Below are 18,521 nucleotides of genomic sequence, written 5' to 3'. Positions count from 1 at the left end.
TCAGGGTCATCCCATGTTCACTTTGCTTTCCTGTGCTTCTGGGGTCTTCTCCAAGTAGTCTTTGCCCAGACCCGTGTCCTGCAGTGTTTCCCCTATCTTTTCCTTCAGGAGTTTCAGGGTTTCAGGTCTTAGGCTTAGATCATGGATCCACTGTGAGTTGACTTTTGTACAGGGTGCAAGATACGAGTCTTGTTTCAAACCTCTGCAGGTAGAAACCCAATATTCCCAACGTCGTCTGAAAAAGTGTCTTTTCGTGGAGGGATTTAGGTCTCTTGTCAAATATGAGTTGGTCAAAGATGAGTGGATTACTATCTGGGGATTCTCTTCTGTTCAATTAGACTACACGTCTATTTTTGAGCCAATGCTAGTTTGTTTAGTTTATAACAGCCCTGCAGTAGGTTTTGATATCTGGTACTGTGATGCCTCCAGCTTTGATTTTGTTATTAAAGATTGTTTTGTCTATTTGGGATCTTTGTGCTTCCATATGAATTTTTGGATTTCTTTTTACATATGTGATGTATGTCCTTGGTATTTTCATTGAGATCACGTGGAATATGCAAATTGCCTTGAGTAATGTGATCCCTTGGATAGTTTAATTTTCCCAAATCAAAAACAAGGAAGATTTTTCCATTTTGGTGTGTTCTTGTATATCTTTCATTAATAATTTTTCATTTACATTCTAGAGATCATTTCCATTCTTAGTGAAATTTATCTAAAGGTACTTGTTTTTTTTTTTTTATGGGTATTTTTAATGAGATTTCTTTCTCAGCCAGAGCTGTATGTGAGAATGCTGTAGATTTTTATGTTCTATCCTGCAACTTTACAACTTCTTTGATGAGTTCCCAGAGTCTCTCAGTGCCTGTGTGTAAGGAGCATGCCATCCCCAACAAGGTGGACCGCCTGCTTCCTACTTTGTATGCCTTTGATTCCTCTTCCTTGCCTAATGGCTCTGAGTAATATGTCTAGAACTATATAGAATAATTACGGTGAAACTGGGCACCCTTTTCTGGTCCAGTTCTTAATGGGAATACTTCCATCTTATCCCCATTCAATATGATGATGGCTGTGTGTTTGCTCACTATTGCCTTGAGTGTGTTGCAGTGTATTCCTTCTATAGTCAATCAATCTTTATGTTGTCCACCATGAAAGAATGCTCTATCTCATCAAATGCTTCCTCCTCATCTATCGAGATAATCTTTTTCTTTTATCCACCAATTTTGTTGATGTGACATATCGTGTTACTGATTTGCATGTGTGGACCCCTCCCTAAAATGGGCACTGGGAGCATGTGGCTGGCAGCTCTGTGTCTGTTCTCTCTCCTCACTGCTCCATGGAGTCTCTGGAGTCTGTTCTCACTCCTCACTGCTCCATGGACTCCATGGAGTCCCTGGGAACATGGTCCTCCCTTTGTGTCTCTGGCATCTGTCTGTGCAGAGGTCAGTGCGGCCTCTCCCTGTTCAGGCATCCTGGACCCTCCCTGCCGGCCGTTCTTACTCTGCAGGCCACTCTAGCCTTGGGACTCTGTAGAGAGCCCAGCTAGAATGACCTCCAGCTCTGGGGAGCCCAGAGGGCCACCAGCCACCGGGGATCTCAGCAGCTCTTCCATCTCTCATTTTTTCTCCCCTTCCCTCTGTCACTCTGCCTTTCAAGTATAGATAGATACAGAGAAAGAGAGAGAGAGAGAAGAGAGAGAGAGAGATCTTTTCTAAAATTGAATGGCTCCATCAGTTGCCAAGACCTTGAAATGTTTCTGCACGAGTGGGGTTGGTATAAGGAGCTCCTGGTTCCCCACTTCCCAGGGTAACCACAGGGCTGGTGATGGTCCCTCATCCCAGAGTGCAGTGGAAGCTGAGTGCCCTGTTGTCTTCACTGCCCTTCTAGGGCCGCCCCCAGGAAAGATGGTGCCATCAGGGGTGAGCTGATCACACGTGCCCAGACCTCCCTCATCCCCACACGAGAAAGGCAGGTGTGGAACACATTGTTAGCCTCCCCACACCCACTGTGGGCACGCACGGGTAGCCGCAAGTCCACATTGGACAGGTGACTTCATTATCATAATGGACGCTGTTCTGTGTCCTGCAGCAAAACTGCTCCCAGGGAGCCCTGCCTCTACTGCCTCCATGAGACCCTGCTCCCCACCTGAGCCAAGCACAGGGAAGACAGCGATGGGTTTCACTACATCAGAGTTCATCTGTGGTGGCAGACGCTCCCCAGACACATAGGGACACATGTGAAGCCACCAAGAAGCTGTTTACAGTGGACCCAAAATTGTCAAGAGTGAGCAACAACTAGCACAAATCAACGCACAAATGGAGAACAGGTGGATGTAACCATAGGAATAATAAAGGGAGGGGGTTGACAGGAGCCAAGAGTTGGATCTGAAAGTCAAAGAGCCAGGGTATGTGGCAGCTTCCAGCAGCTGGGAGAGGCAGCGACAGATTCTCCAGTGGAGAACTGATTGTTTAACTGAGATGCAATGTGATAGAGAAGAAGAGAGACACAGAGAGAAATTCCATGTGGTGCCTCATCCCCAAAGGCAGACAGAGCTGGACCAGGCAGAGCCATGAGCTGGGAACTTGTCCAGCTCTCCCACAAGGGTGCAGGGGCCCTCTCCAAGGCTGTCATCTGCTGCCTCCCAGGCTCTTTGGCAGGAAGCTGGATCGGAGCAGAGTGGCCAGGCCTGGAACTTACATCCTGACATGAGACGCAGACGCCCCAGGAGTCACCTTAACTCAGGGCCCCTCTCCCCCTTCCCCCAGGACACTGTTTAGGATTGCTCATCTAGGCTGTCCAGAGCACTAAATTCAGAGGCCTCATTTTGAGCAGAGAAGCCCCTGTGACTGACAGGTCTCTGCCGCCCTCTTGTGGGCAGTGCTGTCCAGCCACACCTGCTCTGCAGTGGTGCTGGCCTGTGCTGACAGCTTTGAGAGGGACCTCTGGCTCTCTCAGACTGGGCTCCTAGTCACTTGGGGCTGTTTGGGGGGAAGCTCCCACATCTTAGTCCTCTGTGCAACAAGATAAAATGACGCTGGACCGGGGGCCTCCCCAGACACCAACAAAGAATTCATCTTGCTCCTGGCACCCAAGAAAGCCTTGGGAGACTCCTCCTACCCAGCACTGCTCTGTAAAAGGTCCATCCTGTGCCTCCCTCCTGGGCTGCTCTAAGATTCCTGATTAAGGAAAATCCACTGTTTGCCCCGCATCCTCACACTCACTCTCCTCACCACACTGACAGCGGGGTCAGGGTTCTTTCCCCAGGCAGCAGTGTTCCCAGTGGACACCAACGGAAGGTAGTACTACCTGACGCCTCCCCTGTCTGCCTGGAGATGGCGTCAGAGGCCCCCAGACTGCCCCTCACGCCCGATGCCAGCAGCAGGGCCCGGGGGGTCACCTTTGAGCAGGTTCACGTTGTGCTGCACACCAACTTGTCTGTGTCTGGGGAGACGGCGCACACTCACGTGCAGTGAGGTACATGCAGCTGCTGATCACCTACAAGGCCCGCCCGGGACAGCAGAGCCCAGGATCTAGTGTGAGCCCATCAACCAAGGCTGTGGACAGCTGCCCAGGGCAATGCAGTCTCATGGGCACAAACTCCACTTGCACCACTGTGAGGGACCCAGAATGCAGACTCTGCTGGGTGTGGACCCTGGGACATCAGGACACATTGGGCTTGATCATTGCTGGATGCTGGACTAACCGCAGCCCATGGGCTAAGGCCACCCTCCCAGCTCGTGACACTGGACTCTAGCACATTCTGAAGTTGTCCTGGAGAACCACAAGGAAGAAGGTGGGGGAACCAGGTCAGTCCAAGACCCCCACCCCGGGAAGTGCCCTGCAGTGACCTGTGCTTCTGACCACCCGGCTCGATACCCAGCGACCCCGTGCCCTCACCGCCTCAGGGTCAATGCTGTGTGAGAAGGGCTCACAGAACACAGGGCAGCACTTACCTGTCCAGTTTATGATGAAGATCGCTGCAGAGAAAGAGGCGTCCACAGCCAAGCCTGCAGAGGGGCAGAAATGCACGACCAGAGGCACTGGGCTTTTGCACTCCCCGGGGAGCACCACCCTCCCAGCACCTCCTGTGCCCAGCAGGTTCTCCAGGCTCTCCATGGAGGCTTCTTCAGGCAGCATGATGACCAGGTCACTGGGACTGGTGGTGTCCTCAGCCCACCAACTCCCAACCCCTCAACCCTGCCTGTTCTTGGAAAGAGATGGAGAGTTCCAACTCCACTGGGAAAATTGGATGGAGTCCTGGACTCCTGGCCTCAGCCTGGCCCTGTCGGGGCTTTTGTGTACTAGAAGATGGGAGATATCTCTCTCTCTCTCTCTCTCTCTCTCTCTCTCTTTCTCTTCCCCTGCTCTGAAATGAATGTTTTTAAAGACAATTATAGGAGTGTGTTAAGGACAATGTGGCAATAAGGGTAAGAAGGGAAGAAATCACAGACACATTTCTTATTTAAAACGGACTTTATATTTTATCTGAGAGGTAGAATTACAGAGTTGGGAGGAGAGAGTAGGAGAGAGAGAGAGAGAGTGAAGAGGGAGGGAGGGAGGGAGAGAGAGAGAGAGAGTCTTCCATCCACTGGTTCACTGCCCCAAATAGCCACAATGGCTGGAGCTGGATGGAACTGAAGCCAGAAGCCAGGAGGTTCTTCCAGGTCTCCCACACGGGTTCAAGGACTCAAGCACTTAGACCAACTTCTAGTGCCTTCCCAGGCCATAGCAGAGAGCTGGATCAGAAGAGGAGCAGCTGGAACATGAACTGGCACCCATATGGGATGCCGGGGTGGCAGGCAGAATCTTATCCTAACACAGCACAGCACCGGCCTCGTACGTTTCTTATTATGTCACACCCCACCTTCTTGTGTCCCTCTGGCCACAGACCACTTACAGCAAAACAGTGAACAACTCCCAGGGCCCTGCCCACTGTGGAATCCTTTGTCTCTCACCACGCACGCAGTGCACCCCTCCCTGCAGCTCAGTGCCCTTGATCCAGCGGTGACGCCCTGAGGGAGGCTGATGCAGACCCCAAGCTGGTGCTGAGCAGCAGCCCCTCCCAGGCTCAGGAAACAAACACACGTTGTCCTTGTCAGGTTGGGGACGGTTTGTCCTGCAGCCGCCGTTCTTGGATGCACCCTCTAGCAACAGTCTGATCACACGGCTGCGCCCCTTTAAACTCTCGGAGCTGACGACTCCTCCTGGGCAGACTCCTATACCCTCAACAGTTCCTGCCTCGTCTGCTGTCGCTTTGGCTTCTCTCAAGATCAAAGGTTTCACTCAAGACCCAGTTCAAGTGCACCTGTTATGGGGAGCCCGCTCTGATCCCCCAGATGGGCCTTGTGTGTGGTTCTCTGCCGGGGTGCGAGGTGGCCTAGTCTCACCTGCCTCTGTAAGCCAGGCATCCGCTGAGGGCCTGCCCTGTGCCAGGATTGGAGTAAGGACGTGGTTGCTGCCTCTTGTCCCACAAGCTGCTGGTGCCCAGAAGGGCCATTCAATATATTGTGATGAGTGCAGTGACAGGGGAAGGTTAACAAAGACTTTTCTTTGAGGGTGGAAACCTGAGAGACAATATCAGAGAGAAGGAAAAAAGCAAAAGTTGACACTCATGGGGTGAAGAACAAGTGGCGGATTGCACCTGACATGGGTTGACTGGAGCCAAGAGGCTGTGAGCAGAGCGGAGGTGGGCTGGGAGCTTGGATTGACCCTAAGCCCATTGGGGAACCACTAGAGAACTTTCCAGGAGCACGTATACAGTTGGTGCTCAGTAACTGACTCCTTTTGAGCACACTACCTGCCTTCCCAGCAGAATGGGTGTTCCATGGGGATGCTGTATTCCTGTTGTGTTTGCTAGTTCCTTCCTAGTACTTGGTGGGGCTAGGGTTTGGACAGATGACTCACCAAGATAAGACACAACCGTGACCTTTCCTTCCAGACAGGAACTTCTTTCCAACCCTGGCTCGGGAGGGTCCACCGGCCCTGAGCAGTGTCCAGAGTACAGAAACCCCAGTGCTCACTGCTTCCTTCAGCCTCTGCTTAGCAGCAGGAGCGTGGTGCTGCCACCTGGTGGACACGGACCGCATTCTCTCTTAACCCGCTTCCTCCATGGATGCTGAGGTGCCCTCTTCTACAGGGCAGAGAAGAGAGAGGTTGTAAAGGCAGAATTGTGCTCCGTGGACACTTCCGCCCGCGGGCTCAGAGGAGCCTCTGTGAGGCCGGCTCGGGTCCGTGTGTCCTCTGCCTGCAGTCAGGAGAGTAAGTGAGCTCAGCTCGGACCTCAGGACGTAGGAGGACTCTTCCAAATGTACTGGACCATAGAAGTAAAGATAAGTGTTTCTGCTTAGGACACCTGCGTCCCATCCAGGAGTGTCTGGAGCTGCGTCCCAGGTCAGCTCCCGGGTCTGGCTTCCTGCTAAGGCAGACCCTGGGAGGGAGTGGTGGTGGCCCAGGGAGCTGCGTTCCTGCCACCCTTGTAAGAGCTGGGGACTGAGTTAGCTGTTCTCAGCCTTGGTCCTTCCCCGCCCCTGTCACTGAGGGCGTCTGGGGATGGGAACTGTGTGCGTGTGCATGTGTGTTTCAGTCTCTCTGATTGGGATTTCTTCCCCTGTCCAAGTAGAGTGTCACCACCTCACACACACAGCCCAGATGCTCGGCTCCCGAGGCTCACGGCCAAGGGCGGGCTGGCAGTTGGCCATGCAGAATCCCAGGGGCTCCAAATGGAGGAATTTGGGGATTGTGCGCAAGAGACCTGGCCTACCATGAGGTCAAGATCCCCAGTGGCAGAGCTCCCGTGTCGGGCAGCAGGCTCATCTCTGTTCTGCTCTAAACTTCCTGAAAGCTGCTGACGCAGACTTCTCACTGCTGGCCCTTGGGCCACCTCCCACTACCTTTCAGCCTTCAAATACACAAGGGTGTTAACCACATTGCTATTGGGCAATACCTCCTGTATATGGGTGTTGCCATCTCCTTGCTGCCTTGCATTGAGAATGTTTCTCTAAGGGTGGGTTTCTGTCCTGGGAGTTAAGGCATCCCTGGCACAGAGGCTAAAGCTGCTGCCTGCAGTGCTGGTGTCCTATCTGGGCACCAATTCAAGTCCCAGCTGCTGTACTTCTGGTACAGCTCTCTGCTATGGCCTTAGAAAGCGGTAAAAGGTTGGCCAAATCTATGGGCCCCTGCACCTGTACAGGAGACCCAGAAGAAGCTCCTGGCTCCTGGCTTTGGGTTTTTGCAGCTCTGGCCATTGTAGCCATTTGGGGAGTGAACCAGGAGATGCAGAATCCGCCCCCCTCCACTGCCTCTCTTTTTCTTTCTGCAGTTCTGACTTTTGAATAAAAAAATTTTTAATAAATAAATCAAAAGCATTAGTTACAATGCCTGTGTCAGGTATGGAGCACCAGGCTCTGACCCAGGTGCACTCCTGACTGCAGCTTCCTGCTAACACACATCCTAGATGATGGCCCATGAGCTGGGTCCCTGCCACTCACATGGAGACCTGAACTCAGCTCCCAGCTCTAGGCTTTGGCCTGTGGTGGGCATCTGGGGATGAAACAGTGGACAGGATCACTCTCCTTCAGAAACATAAATTTAAAAACAAAATAAAAGAAGAATTCCAGGATGCGTGCCTCTTTCCCAAAGGGTGGCAGTGCTGAGGTCTCAGGGCCTCAGAGTGAGTGGTGTCCTTCCCCGAGGAGTCAGTCTGGGAGCCCCAGTCCCCTTGAAATTCAGCCCTAGAGAAGGGACGGGGGCGGAATATCACAGTGAAAGCAGACGGCCAAACCTGCCCTCACGTTCAGTGGATTTTATGAAATAAAAATGCATTCCGATCTCAGGGAAAGAATCCTCCCCAGTCTCTTGTCTGATAGGAGATACAAGTGTCATAAAACGAGGTATGTGGGTGACAGGTGAGCCACTCTGACCAGAATCTGTTTTGCACAGCAGACTGGTCATAGGGAAACCGCTCACCTCACAAAGCCCACAGCATCTTACGGCTGCCGCAGACAGCACTCACTGCGCTGTCACCAGGTGCTCGACACGAGAGACAGCCTTCACTGTTCTGCACACCTATTTCCTCCAAGAGGAGAACAACTTTGAAATAAAATGCAAAGCAGACGTAGGAATCGGCAATGACACTGGGACAGTCCATGACACAGAGAGGACACGGCTGAAGCAGAGACGCAGGGGTGAGGGTGGGCACTTGGATGTGATTTTGCATCAAGGATGTGAGGGCTGGTGGCTTCTATGGTGGCGACATCAGTTCTGCTTCCCACCTGGCAAGTGTGGCTCCTTGGACTTACAAGGTTGTGGCCCAGAGTCACCCTCCAATTCCTACAAAAACTTCAAAACACAAAGGATAGCCATTTTTAAAAATACAAGTACTTGTGGCACCATCTGAGGAAGGATCTACAAAAGGGTGGGACTGGATGTCCAGAAAACTCCAGGTTCTGGGGACAGAAGGCTGGCGTGGTCTGCTCCATAGCTCATTGGCCAAAAGCTCGCTTTGGACAGTCCTGCCGGAAGCATCGTGCCTCATCCACAGTGAATCCAGCACAAGTCAGGACTGGATGGGACCTTTCATCACTGACACAATCTCTGATGTTCCACAGACCCATGAGCTCAGGGAGATGAAGCCCCTTCCCCAGGGCACCCAGCTGGGCAGCCACAGACCCAGAGCTGTGCAGCTCCTGATGCTGTGCTGTTTGCACTACACCTCACACCCTCTCTGTTCCTCCTCATCCCTGACGTTCCAGGGAAATGAGCAAACACATGAGGTGAGTTCCGTGGGCTTTTCTTTTTTATCTAAGAAATGACTTCTTCGGTAAGATGCTTCAGTCTCCCAATGCCAAGGTCAGAATACCCATATTAGCGCAAGAGATTGGCTCCATCCTGGGCGTGAAGGCAGCTCTGGGGCTGTAGGTCAGCAGGGAATTTGACAAAAGCCAGCAGCTCCCCCGCTTTGTCTCATTTGCATGCAGAATGGAGGCAGGCAGGGTGCTGGACACCTAGATGGGGACTGCACGCTGGCATGATGGTCTGAAACTGATACCTTACACTTCACAAAAATAAGTTCTAGATCGAGGTCTCCCACATGGATGCTTGAGGTCCAAGCACTTGGGCCATCTTTCACTGCTTTCCCAGAGCATTAGTAGGGAACTGGATCAGAAGTGGATCTGCTGGGACACAAACCAGAGCTCACATGGGATGCAGATGTTGCCAGCAGTGGATTTACTGATGAGCCACAGCACCAGACACTATGAGCATTGACGCCAGGATTATGGAGGTTGAGAATTCCCAGGGTAAGACTCTGCAAGCTGGAGACCCTGGGTGTCACTCCCCCTCTTCGTGGAGGAACGACACTAGACCCTGCCCTGTTCTTTCGTCTGCTCGGCCCTCCCTGGGTTTGTTGCTGGTTCTTCCCGGGTTGGCTGCCGATCCTTCCACCTCCGTGGAAGGGCGGCTCCCCCAGCCACTTTCCCCACTTCCGCGGGGGAGCGGCACACCGCCGGCCAGCTCTCTCAGGGGCTGCTCAGATGTTATCCAGATGTTCCCCTTAGATGTTCCTGGTGCATGTTGTCTCTCTCTCCTCCTTTATAGTCCTCTTCCACCAATCCCAACTCTGCTACCCACACGCCGAGTATGCTGCTCTCCTCCAATCAGGAGCAGGATCAGCTCCTGCAGGTTATTGGTCAAACTGGAGGCAGCTGCGTAGAAGCTGTTTACTCCTCTCCCAGCGCCATATTGTGGGAGAGCAGATGAATAGAATAAGTCTTAATTTCAGTAACTTAGTCTAGTCCGAGTTGCTCCCCACAGTTCCTCCTTTCTTTTTATTTTTTATGTTGATACGCGCCTGTCTTCGGTGCCCCCCGGCACACACTCTGCTCTGCTTGCTAGAGTTGCCCACAGGTGCTTACAAGCCCTACCAATCAGGCAAACCGAATCCGGGTCCTCTCTTCGCCATGTTGTGAGGAGGTTTTTAGGTGCTGATGCGTGCCTGTGTTCGATGCCCTGCAGTGCATGCTCTGCTCGAGCTGCCTGCAAGTGCTTGCAAGCCCTACCAATCAGGCAAACTGCATCCGAGCCTTCTCATTGCCGTATTGTGGGGAGACTTATTGATATTGATACGTGCCTATCTTCGGTGACCTGTGGGGCATACTCTGCCTGCAGGTGCTTATCGCCTTACTAATCAGGCAGACCGAATCCAAGCCCTCATTGCCGTGTTGTGGGAAGGCCTTATTTTTCTCTATTTCTCTATCTCCGGGCATTCCTATCTCTCCTATTTTACTTCTATCTGCCAGCATTCCTATTTCTCTCATTTTACTTCTATACTTCTGTTTCTCTTATCCCCATGGCTTCCCAGCGCCCACCCCGAGGCAGCTTCTCGGCGCCTCACCCCGTGGCGGCTTCCCAGCTCTGCGCCACTTCAGCCTGCGCTTCTCTCATCTGCGCGGCTTCCCGGCTTCACGCGTGCTCCGTGGTCTCCACGCCTTCTCGCGCCCGCCCCATGGACTCCGCGCTAGCCCCACACTTCCTATCTACTCGCGCCCTGTGTGCTCTCTCCGCTTGTGCCCCGCGTGCTCCCTCTGCGCTCGGTGGCTTCCGCAAATCACGGCCTAGGCTCACGTTTCCACTTCTCGGTTGATTTACTTTTCAGTCTAAGTTCCCTGGGCTAACCTGACGAAATCCAACCTAGCTTACATCTCCGCCTCTCTTTTTAGTTTTTCGCCTTTTGCTCCCCGGGCTGACTTGACGAATCCCAACCTAGCTTACGTCTCCGCTTCGGCCTGCCCCCGCGGCTTCATTTTCCCTAACATATTTTTCTCTACCCGGTATGTTTCCTAACTTTTCTTCCAACAATATTTCTCTCTCATTTCTCCTGGCTTCTCCCCACAGTCCGTATCCGAGTCTAAGTTTCTTCTAGCTTTCACTTTCGCTTTCAACCATAGATTTCTCCTAACTTCCCCACCATAGTCCGTATCTGAGTCTATGTTTCTTCCAGCTTTCACTTTCGCTTTCAATCCTAACTTCTTCCGGCACTTTTTCCGTCCGGCTTTTCCCTAGGCTCTTCCTTAGTCTCTCTCTCTGGTATTTTCCCACTTCTTCCCACTTCTTCCCTCCTAGGTTTCCTATCCAAGTCATGGCACCATTATGTCGCTCCCCCTCTTCGTGGAGGAACGACACTAGACCCTGCCCTGTTCTTTTGTCTGCTCGGCCCTCCCCGGGTTTGCTGCTGGTTCCTCCCGAGCTGGCTGCCGATCCTTCCACCTCCGTGGAAGGGCGGCTCCCCCAGCCACTTTCCCCACTTCCGTGAGGGAGCGGCACACCGCCAGCCAGCTCTCTCGGGGGCTGCTCAGATGTTATCCAGATGTTCCCCTTAGATGTTCCTGGTGCATGTTGTCTCTCTCTCCTCCTTTATAGTCCTCTTCCACCAATCCCAACTCTGCTACCCACACGCCGAGTATGCTGCTCTCCTCCAATCAGGAGCAGGATCAGCTCCTGCAGGTTATTGGTCAAACTGGAGGCAGCTGCGTAGAAGCTGTTTACTCCTCTCCCAGCGCCATATTGTGGGAGAGCAGATGCATAGAATAAGTCTTAATACCAGTAACTTAGTCTAGTCCGAGTTGCTCCCCACACTGGGATCACAATGGCATGGCTCAGTCCCAGCAGGGAGGACTCACAGCCAAGGAAACCAGTGGCACAGCTCCAACTCTGAGACTGAAACATTGAAACCCTGGGGGCCCCTGCTGTGGCTCTGAATTCAAATGGTAGAGAACCCTGGCTCTTGAGGCCCAAGGACAGGGGAGAGTGTCCCTGCTCCAGGAGAGAAAGCACATCGCCTGTCCCAGCTGGGTGAACGCCTCCTGCACACGTTGGCAGTCAGTCTTCTACCTCTTAGTCCACCTACTCCCAAGCCAATTTCCTTTGGAAATGTCCTCCCAGACAATGCAGAGAGAAGGCATTGCCAGTTCTTAGGGATTCCATAATCTAGTCAAGTTGACCCATCACAGCTGGCTGAAACCTAGTTTGCTAAAGTTAACAGGAGGAGGGGAGGAGTGGGAGCCAATCCTGGGACCCAGATTTCTCCAGGACCAGGAAGGCCCAGAGGAGGGGCCCTGAGGGTGGTGCCAGGATGGGGAGGAGCCAGTGTCTGTGGCTGGGGTTGCTCTGTGGTTTCCAGAACGCAGGCTTCCACCACCTTTTGTCATTGCCTCACTCTTTTTGACAAAAAGAACTTTTCTCAAAGAAAATTACTACATTACAATTGCAGAAAGCTTTGAAAATGCAGGAAATATGAAGAAGAAGCTGCATGCACTCATAATGTTCACATTCATAATTTCACTGAGGCATCCACAATCTACTTTTTTTCTATATTTCCAGCTAATAAATGTTCACACCTCACATATAAATTAAAAATAAATTTTATATTACATATTTGTTTAGAGAAGAATATGGCACAGCTCACTATGCTAATCCTCCACCTGCGGCTCCGGTACTCGGGTTCTAGTCCCTATTGGGGTGCCGGATTCTGTCCCGGTTGCTCCTCTTCCACTCCAGCTCTCTGCTGTGGCCCAGGAAGGCAGTGGAAGATGCCCAAGTGTTTGGGCCCTGCACCCGCATGGGAGACCAGCAGGAAGCACCTGGCTCCTGGCTTCAGATTGGCGCAGTGCGCCAGCATGGTGGCCACCTGAGGGGTGAACCAACCGAAGGTAGACCTTTTCTCTGTCTTTGTCTCTCTCTCTCTCTCTCTCTCTCTCTCTCTCTCTCACTGTCTAACTCTGCTTGTACAAAATAAAAAAAGAAAAGGATATTTATTTAAAATCCATCAAGAACAACCATTACGGGCAGTCATGGTAGCTCAGTGAACTAAACCATTGCTTGTGGTGCTAGCATCATCTATCAGTTTGCCGGTTCCTGTCCTAGCTGCTCTGTTTTTGATCTAGCTTCCTGCCACTGTGCCAGGGACAGCAGTGGATGATTTCCCAAGTGCTTTGGCCCTGCCACCTACATGGGAGATCCAGATGGAGTTCCAGGCTCCTGGCTTTAGGCTGACCAAGCCCTGGCTATTGTGGTTATTGTGGCCATTTGGGAAGTGAACCAGCAGCTAGAAGTTTCTTTCTCTCTTCTCTCTCTCTCCCCCTTGTTCTCTCTCTTTTTCTCTCATCTATCTCTGTGTCTATGTCTATCTCATCTGTCTTTCTCTCTCTGAATCTCTGCCTTTCAAATAAATAAACCTTTAAAAACATCCATTATTCCATGGAATGGGTACATTAATTTTTACCAGTACTACCCTCGTGGATATTTGGACTGATTGCTCAGAGTCTGCTTATAGTCTGATGCTACAAATAACATTACTCTCACTTTGTGTACATAAATCTTTAACCACATCTCTTTAAATATTCTTTACATTGCTTATTGGTTTTCAGAAGAGAAGTTACTTGATTAGAATCTAAGAACATTTCAAGCAAGTTATACACATTACAGAATTGCTATACAGATTATCAGTATAATTCCTTAATTCAATTTCTCACCTGGAATACTTAGATGAAAAATGAAAATAAAGCACACAGCTTTACATGTTAATTTGCAGATATTTGATTACTAGTTCAACCCTTGTATCTGCTTCTCTTGCTCCAGATTTGTATGAGGAAATTTGTGCCCTGTGTTCCATTTAAGGGTTGTTTTAGGATTGCAGGGATTTTATAATTTTAATCATTTCAGGCAAAAAATTTTACAAATAAATAGTTTGGGCAGCATACTGCTAAAATAAGTTCTCACATTTGAAAAGGATCCTTTCTCTCTGGTTAGGGTCCAAGTTCACTGATGAAACCATTAGTGGTAGAGGCAAGGTTAAGCCCTCCTTTCAGCAAGTTCTCTGATCTTACCCTGCTGTGTACCAAGGTGTTGTAGACCTGGGAAAGCTCACTTGTTCCATACAGCAGCTCTTGCGAACGTAGGGCAGAGTGGTGGAGGTGAGGAGTTGACTATAAAATTATTCCACACCTTCATGTTGATTTTAAACCTGTTGATGTTGTCACATCCATTAGTGCAGGAATACTTACTGATAGGAAGACATGGTTAGAGTATGGAATAAAATAACATATACATCATCAGCCCCTTGTACATACAGAACAGAAATATGTACTAAAACATCCAGGTGGTGTTTTCTGAGTGGTGGAATTATGAAGGAGTCTCTGTTCTTTTTGGTTATCACAGTTCTGAGTTCATCACTGTCCCAGGGGGAACATAAATTCCCCACCAGCCTGACTGAGGCTGGTCCTTCTCTCCTAGGGGCTCTCCCCTGAGGAATGAGTTGCTGGAGGACAGGGGTGGGGAACGACCACCCGGTGGGTCTATAATCTGAAGAAATCATTACGTCTGGCTCTGCCAAGCAACCACAGGAAGAACTAGAATTTCGATAAATCTATAAGCAGGCTAGCTTATAAGTTGATAATTGTGTTGTCCCACAAATGATGTTAAAAATATCCAAATGGCACTGGGCAGACAAAAGATTCCCCATCCTTGCTGAGGAAGAAACACTAGGGTATGACGTGGCAGCCCTGGGGGTGAGGCGGGAAGGTGGGCACAGAAGACTGAGCGAGGTAGGCTGGCTGCATGCTCACTGATGAGTGCTCAGCCAGTGATTCTCCAACTGCAGACCTATTCATGAGGATCTTGCTAAATACAGGTGTTTGCTCACTAGGTGTGGAATAAGGGCTAAGAGTACATTTCTTTTTTGTCAGGCAGAGTTAGACATGAGAGACAGACAGAGAGACAGAGAGAAAGGTCTTCCTTTTTCTGTTGGTTCACACCCCAAGTGGCCGTTTTGGCCGGTGTGTTGAGACGGTGCACTGTGCCAATCCAAAGCAGGGAGCCAGGTGCTTCCTCTCAGTCTCCCATGGGAGTGCAGGGCCCAAGGACCTGGGCCATCCTCCACTGCCTTCCCGGGCCACAGCAGAGAGCTGGACTGGAAGAGGAGCAACCAGGACAGAATCCGGCGCACTGACCAGGACAAGAATCTGGGGTGCTGGCGAACAGGCGGAGGATTAGCTTAGTGAACCACAGTGCTGGCCATAAGAGTGTATTTTTAACAAGCTCCAGTGGTGTGGATGCTGCTGGCTCATGGACTACATGTTCAATAGCAAAGACTTGTCTTTGATGTCCCCAGACAGAGGGTGCTTCAGAAGAGAAGACCCAACTCAGCCAAATGGTGATGAAATTCTGGGCCAACTTTGCTCGGAATGGGTGAGGCTGGTGACCAGGATGGAGCAGGGTGGGAGGGTCGGAAGCTCATACCTATTGAGAGGGGTAGCGTCTAAGGTTTGGGTGATCAGATTCCTGACTCTGTTACAAGGGAATAACTCCAAAACGTTAGTTATTCAGTGAGACGGTGAGCTCCTCATATCTTGCAGATGTGAGAGTGAGGAGGCCTCTAAGTGCCTCAGAGGGGTTTTGGTACTGCAGGGCAGCTTAGAGGAATTTCTATTTTTTTCTGTTCCCAGCAACCCCAATAGGGAGGGGTTGCCCCATTGGCCAAAGTATGATCAGAAGGAAGGGTATCTGAAGACTGGTGCCATCACACAAGCAGCCCAGAGCTGAAAGACAAGGAGTGGCTTTCTGGACAGAACTACTGGCCAAGCAGGTGGTGGAGAAATCACCCTAGACAGAACACGTGGAGTGGGAAGTGTGAGACCCAGCCAGCCTCAGGAATATGAAGGAACCAAGAGTGGGGTATTCCACAGGCATTTGCAGGTCAAAGAGGCATCTGATTGTGGAGGCTGGAGATTGTTCTGGTGGAAAGAGGCAGAGGCCAGGGGAAGAAATGTACTTGTGACGGCAGTGGGGTGAGTAAATATTCACGGGGGACCACATCAGTGTCTTTGTCTAGGACTGGAGGTTGGTCCATCATCCAAGAGAGTGAGGGGTGAAGAGAGAGCCACCGTCAATAGGTAAGTGACTACGCTGGTGTTGATGTGTTCACTGGACTAGCAGCGTGCGGGAGGCAGGGCCCTTGGAGGTATTAGGTAGGTGCTGGACATAAACCAGTCTCTGGGCCACCGAAGATTTACACAATCGGCAATGGGCATTCCTCTCCTGTCTTCCAGAATTAGACGTGTGAATCATCAGCGTGGAGTGCTTCTGTAAAGGAATGGGGCTGGTGACTGCCAAAGTGTTCCGATGCTGCCGATGCCCACATCCCCTGTTGTAGTGCCTGGGGGTTCAAGTCCTGGCTGCTTGTTTCCAATCCTGCGTCCTAGGATGGGCACCCTGAGTGGTGATGGTTCACATACGTGGGTCCCTGCCACCCTTGCCTGAAACACGGTGGGCGTTGTGGGCTTCTATGCCACGCCCAGCTCTGTGGGCACTCGGGGACTGACCCAGCGGATGAAGATCTCTCTCCATCTGTCCTCTCCTATCTCTCACTGTCTCTGCCTTTCAAATAAAAGAACCAAAACATCATGAAGGGAGAGGGGGACACCAGCATGTTTGCTGTCCATTGTATTTCTTCTGTGAACAAATGTTTGCTCAAGTCCTTAAGCCAAACAAAAATTTTGCCTGCAATTATGTACTTGAAAAACAGAGGCAGAGACAGACAGACACACACACACAGAGTGGGTGGGGAGGGAGATCATCCCAAGGTCACCATTTTTCCAGGTATTTTGTTTTGGACACGGGTGTTTTTCTTGTCTACTGTTTTCTTTGCCCTGAGACAGGAGCTCGGCTGCTTAGGAAGCTGCACAAGTGAAATGCCCCAAGGTTCAGCATGGAAGACCTGGGTCCTCAGGAGGGTGCTGCTGTATGTTTGTTTTCTGATAGCTCTCACTGCCACACTGGAAGGATCAGGAGGCACATCAATGAACTTACTTTGTCCCTGAGTGTGGCAGGGAGAGGAGGGGCCAGTGTTGTGGTGTACTGGGTAAGGCCACCGCCTGCAATGCTGGCATCCCATATGGGTATCTGTGTTCTGGCTGCTCCACTTCTGATCCGGCTCCCTGCGATGGCCTGGGAAAGCAGTGGAAGAGGCCCAAGTGCTTGCACTCCTGCCACCCACACGGGAGACCTGGACGGAACTCCTGGCTCCTGGCTTTGGCCTGGAACAGTCCTGTGTGTTCTGGCCATTTGGGGAGTAAACCAGGGGAAGGAAAGTCTGTCTGTCTGTCTCTCCCTCTCTGTCTCTACCTATTCCTCTCTCTATGTAACTCAAATTAAAAAAAAAAAAATAAATGAAAAATAGATAGTGAGAGAAGCCAGGCCGTCTGTCACAACTGACAATCAAACCTTTGCAGTCTGGCTTTGGGGAAAGAGTGCCATCGATGGATCCCGAGTAAAGATTCTCTCACAGCCTGTGAAAGGCAGCCCAGCCCCAGGCTGTTGTCCCACAGTTGATGTGAACGGGAAGTTTTTGGTTTTGTTTGTTTTTAACGATATATGTATTTGTTTGAAATGCAAAGTTACAGAGAGGCAGAGAGAGAAAGAGAAAGAAAGAGTGAAGTTTTCCATCTGCTGGTTCACTCTCCAGATGGCCCCAGTGCCTGGAATTGTGCAGATCGGAAGCTAGGAGCCTGAGCTTCTTCTTGGTCTCCCACAAGTTGCAGGGGCCTAAGGACTTGGGCCGTCTTGTACTGCTTTCCCAGGCCACAGCAGAGAGCTAGATGGGAAGTGGAGCAGCCGGACTGGAACTATTGCCCATATGGGATGCAGGCAGTGCAGCGGTGGCTCCAGCCCTAGTGAGAGGTTGTGAAGGTCCATCCAACCCTCCCATCAGAGCAGCTACTTCCAGGTGATGAATGAGAAGTGGAACCATTGAACCCCATGGCCATAAGACTCCTGCTTCACCTCTTTGTTATGAAAGACTTTCCTTGATTAAGGAATTGTTCTCTGGGGTCTATGACCACCACTGGGTCTTCTGAAAGCATCACAGGAAGGAAGATACAACTCTGTACCTGTACCTGTACCTGTCGCTGTGGCTGTGTCTGTATCCACGTGTGTGTGTGTGTGTCTCTATCTAAGCTGAATCTCTCTATATATACACCTTTGTCTACCTGTGTATCTGTATCCATTTCTGTATCTAAACTCTGTCTCTCTGTATATCTGTGTTTGTACACACACGTATATCTGTATTCCCGTCCAGATCCACAGTTGTGTATCCATGTGCACACCCGTATCCACACCTGTCTGTAGATCTACCCAGAATCTATTCCCGTGAGGACAAATCGCTGCTGCTTCCATGATGCACACCAGCTTTCCAGCAAGCGGCCAGGGAGGGGCCCTGGAGGCAGAGCATCCACCAGCAGGCCCAGGGCCTGATCCCCCAGCCAGGACAGAAGAACCCTGTGTCAGGGACCAGGATTGGGCATGAAGGGGTACAGGCAGGGGCTGTCTGGCTGCAAGAAGCCTCCATTCCAGGGGAGGGGGTGGCCCTGTGCTGTGCCGCACACAGGAGTCACAGCAGGGGCAGGGGATCATCTGGGGATCCGGTCTGCTGACCACATGGACAGTGAGGGCCAGGGGGAGAAGGAGTCAGGGCACGG

The sequence above is a fragment of the Oryctolagus cuniculus genome, chromosome 18 (assembly GCF_964237555.1).
Source record: "Oryctolagus cuniculus chromosome 18, mOryCun1.1, whole genome shotgun sequence".
Taxonomy (NCBI): Eukaryota; Metazoa; Chordata; class Mammalia; order Lagomorpha; family Leporidae; genus Oryctolagus; species Oryctolagus cuniculus.
This window is presented reverse-complemented; position numbering follows the sequence as displayed.